The sequence below is a fragment of the Lathyrus oleraceus genome, chromosome 3, assembly GCF_024323335.1.
Source record: "Lathyrus oleraceus cultivar Zhongwan6 chromosome 3, CAAS_Psat_ZW6_1.0, whole genome shotgun sequence".
Lineage (NCBI taxonomy): Eukaryota > Viridiplantae > Streptophyta > Magnoliopsida > Fabales > Fabaceae > Lathyrus > Lathyrus oleraceus.
In genome coordinates, this window is record NC_066581.1 from 448,673,125 (window position 1) to 448,678,321 (window position 5,197).

Genomic DNA, 5,197 nt, shown 5'->3' on the forward strand with positions numbered 1-5,197 from the left:
TTAATGCATTTGGTAATTTTATTTTTAACTGATTAATTGTGTAAAAATTATGTTGAGCTATTTTTATGGTTTTGTGATGTTTGACTATTTGTTTGGGCCTTGGTCAAGGTCGATTTGACTTTTGTTGGATTAAAATCATTGGATTTAGGGGATTGATGAAATGTACATTTCATCTCCCAAAACGAATTAATGATTTTAATTTGATAAAATTCCTCCCATAACCAATTTGTGTTTCTCTCATTTCCCATCCCTCTTCATCTTAATCCCATTCTTTCTTATCCCTTTCATTGACCAATTAAATCTCAATATCCTAAGGCTAATTGGTTCATCAATAACCTTGTGTTAGATGAACCGATACAAGTATGGATGAGATAGGTCCATCCTTTTAATCTTTTTCTTTTAGTGTGTGGTACATTTTAGGAGTTTGGTTCATTATACCAAATCTCTAATATGCATTAACACCTAAATATTTATTGCCCAGTCTTAGATAGTTGTGACTTCTACATAATTCCAATTATGATTGCTTAACATAGAACTAAATTTGACCCTAAAGGCATAGCATTCTAGTAAGTGAGATTGTAAGTCTCCCATATTTCATGGTATTGTATGGAAACCTTACCTTTTTTCCTTCCTTTGGAAGATGTCTTGGTTCAAGGATTCATGCTTGTGAATAGATGGTTGAGTATTCTCCAAAGAATGACTTAATCAATTGAAAAGCAAAACACCACTAACATTTAATTAACTTTGACTACATTTGACTAACTCTTATTAATTTTGCTTTACTTTCAAGTCATTTATTTTATGCAATTTAATTTCTAGTCATTTACCATTCATTGTCATTTAGATATCATTTAACTTGTTTATGTTTATGTCATTTTCACTTTGCTCATTTGAGCCATATATTTTGATTGTATATATTTGTTTGTGTACCTTGATTATGTGTGTGGTCTTATGACCTTAAAATACTTAATAAACAATAAAAAAAAAACCTTAAAATGTTTGGTGGACTGTTGGGCTTGATCTGAAATTTTGGACTTAGGATTAGGCAACATTTCATATGCAAAAGGACTTGGCCAATGCCAACATTTCTGAGACCAAGTTATTGTAATTTGAGCTTTCATATGATGCAAGTATTTGGGATCCACTTGAATTCATCTGCTACATGGTCTCAATGCAACTGTTATTTTGATCCCATGCCTAGTGTTTTATTCTGAGTTAACCAAGGAGTATTTCATCAGATACATGAGAAGACAAAGAAGACTACTAGCTATGGGATTTTCTTGCTTAGATGTGGCCATCTTTATTTGATGCCTTGATCTTCATGATTTCTGATATTGCTAATTGCTTGTTGATAATTGCTTGATTCAAGTCCAAAGAGAAAGTGGGTTTTGTATATGACATTCTTGTCTGTTGGATTGCATCCCATTGGTCAGATCTTTTCAACTCTTAAATTTTAAATTTATGCTTAGGATTAGTCTCTTCATCTCCTCCCACTTCTTAAATTTCAAAATATCTCCCTCTTTTCAAAAACTTTCTTTGCTTGTGATTTCAAACTTAGACATGTTTTAATGATTAGAAACTTTGGCCTCATGCCATTGTATTTTTGAATTTCTTTTCTTAAATTAAGTTTGTAAATAAATCTAATCATATTGACTTAAAATTTCAAAAGACAAAAAGAATTAACACTCATTCAAACTTTTGGGCCCTTTGTGCCTCTTTTAACTTAAATTTTGATTAAAAGCAATCCACTTATTATGAAATTGATACCACGAACTACGAGGTTTTGATCCCTTATTTTTATGTTGGTACGTAGGCACAAGTCCGAAGGTCTTGTCAAACACAAAAATATAATCAATGAGTTATTTTCTCATCCCCACACTCTATTTGTTTCAAACATCTTTTATACCAAAACACATACACAAATAAAAAAGGGATCCCTAGGAGTACCTAGGACACTTTAGGTGCTAAGACCTTCCCTCTGTGTAACCAACCCCCTTACCTGTAATCTCTGGCATTTTATTAGTTTTGATTTGAAAACTTCTTATCTTTGGGTTTTGTTCATACTTTTCCCTTTTCTTTTGGAAACAATAAAAGCGCGGTGGCGACTCTGGTTTTATTGACGTTAAGTTTATCCATAGCTTAATGGTCATGAATTTACTGCTACACTCTCGTCGTTGAAATGGGTGATCAACATGATGCATTCTTCATCCAAAGGGTTGCCTCTCAGTATGAGACTTTCGATCTAGTGACCAACGAGGTAAAGAAGAAGGTGAAGTCTATAGAGGAGAAGAACCAAGTTATGGAGAGTACAAACGCGTTGGGTCTTGACGCAACAGAAATGTGCCTAGTGTCAGGTGTTGTTATTCCAGCAAAGTTCAAAGTCCCAGACTTTGAAAAGTATAAGGGAAACAGTGACCCGAGGACTCACATTAGGGCATACTGCCGGAAGATGGTTGCTTATTCAAGTGATGACTAGCTCTTAATGCATTTCTTCCAGGACTCCCTTAGTGGGACATCTTTAGAATGGTATATGGAGCTCGAGGGCACTCGTATTTGCACCTCGAGGGAGATGGCTGAGGCGTTCCTTAAGCACTATAAGTACAATACTGATATGGCACCTAACTAGACACAGCTTCTAAATCTGATGTAGAGGTCATAAGAAACGTTTAAGGAATATGCCCAATGATAGAGGGAGTTAGCTCACAGGGTACAACCCCCATTGCTAGAAATAGAGTTAATAGACATGTTTATGGGCAACCTACAAGTCCCATATCTTGACATAATGGTGGGGAGCACCTCTTCAGGTTTTTCTGAATTAGTCTTGGTCGGAGAAAGAATTTAAAATATGATAAATATGGGAAAGATCCAAAACTTTGACAGTGCATATGGTGCAACGAAGAAACCTTTTGTTCCTCACAGTAAAAAGAGAGAAGGCGAGACCAGTGTCGTAGCCGTCATCTGAACCAGAAATCCAACCTACCGACAAGTAGCCACTGTGGCTCCAGTTCAACAACAACAAAAAACTCCTTTTATTCCCATTCAGTAACCACAACAACAACAACAGTATCAACCACGTCAGCAACCACAACAAAATCAACAACATTATTAGCCGCAACAGCAACGTCAGCAACAACAATATCAATTGCAACAACAAAGATTAAGGAGACCTAAGAAGAGAATTGACCCAGTACAATGCCTTATAGCCATATTTTGCCTTACCTTCTGAGAGGATCGCTTGTACAATTGAGAGAGTTAGGACCCCTTCCAAAGGTCCTTCCTCCTATATACAATGCAAATTCCCACTGTGAGTTCCATTATGGTGCTCCCGGGCACTCTATTGAAAATTGTAAAGCCTTGAAATACAAATTCCATGATTTGATCGATTCCAAGGCAATTACGTTTGCGCCTAACGGCCCGAACATAAACAATGATCCTAAGCCTCCCCATGATAAGACAAATATAAACATGGTGGAATTGGACAGCGGAAGGAAGGTAATAACCTCTGTCAATGATTTGAAGACCCCTCTTGTGGAAATCAAGAATGTTTTATTGAGAAGCAACGCATTTTTCGTTTGTGCTCACACATGTGAATAGTGTTCAAAGGACCCACAACAATGTGAAGTTTTGAAGGCTTCTATTCAAACTCTCATGAACCAAGGAATACGGATAATTTATCGACCCTCCACTATTTAGGATGTTTGAACCCTTGAGATTTCATACGACGAAGTTCCTCCCTTATAAATCCCATATGATCTTTCTCAAATGACTCTTTCAATGAACTCTGCTACTCCAATGATCATAACAGTTCAGACTACATTTTCATACAATGATACCAGAGAAGTCCCTTGGATGTATGACACATCGGTCTACATCCACGACCATAAAGTACAAGCAGAACCAATCAAGACCAATGATCCTTTAATAAGTATTTCCAGAACCGGCGGCGTAACCAGAAGCGGCAGAATCTTTGCACCAGCACCACCCTCGATCAAGAATGGTGGTCCATCAACCTGATCGCGACTTTATGAGTCTATTGGGGTATTAACTGCAAGTGCACAGTCTAATCGCGTAGTAATAAAAGATATCGATCCCACAGGGACTTATGAATCGATATACCGTTTTCTAAGGTTACTTCGTAAAGCTAAGGCGGATGATACTTTGTTGATTAGGGAAAAAAATAAAACTAAAATAAGATCTAGATTAAATATCAAATAAGCGGATATCGGTATGCAGTTCGTCGTAATTAGGGAATCAAATCTTCGTTGGTTTCGTAGTTTTAAAGTAAATATTTTCAGTAGACACTATTGAGTTAAAAGCCTTTTCTCAAACTCTCGCTCTGTTGAATAGACTATGACTTTATATTAACATGCGCTGCCACTAATTAGTTAAGTCCAAAATCACTTTTTGAAAACAATAGAATCTATAGAAACTCTTTTTAAGAAAATGCTAACCATTTAAACACCCTTGTCTCAAACTCTCGCTCTGTTGACTTAGATTATATAATTAAACTTAAATGCTTAACTCTCGTCCTCACATTTAACCTTTAAAAATACTTTTTGAAAATGATTAGAATTTAATTAACTCTAAAAATTGCTTTCGCCCTGATTTAAAATTAATGTCCAATTTACACTGTCCAGTTAAAAGCTCAAACCGTCGTTCTATTGATTTTAACTTCTTTATGTTTTTTACTCTCGTACAAAAACCTTGGTATTAACCCTGTAAATTGAGACCATAAAAAGAGTGATTATGTTTTTAAACCAAATTAAACCAACTTAGTTTTGATTCCTTCATTCCGCTTACTTTACATACCGATATCTAAGTTTATTTAGCCAGACATGCTAAACAAGCCTAAACAATAATTATGCTTACATACAGCCATATCGGACAGACAGTATAAATAAATAGCAGTGCAGAGCATATATAAATTTAAACAATAAAATTAAAGAACCTGTAAAATTAATAGAAGTCTTGATTATTCCTAGCTTCGATGCTTGAACTCTCCACCACAAACCGGTTGGATTTGTTCTTACAATCTTCGATCGGACAAGAAAATAAAAACGAAGGAATAAAATACTATGATCTAACGTAAGGTTAGATCCAGTAAAAATTACACAATTGTTTCCGGTGTAGAAACTATTGTGAGAAAATTAATTGAATGCTTCAAAATTTGCTGGAAAAGAAAAGGAAATAAAAATTG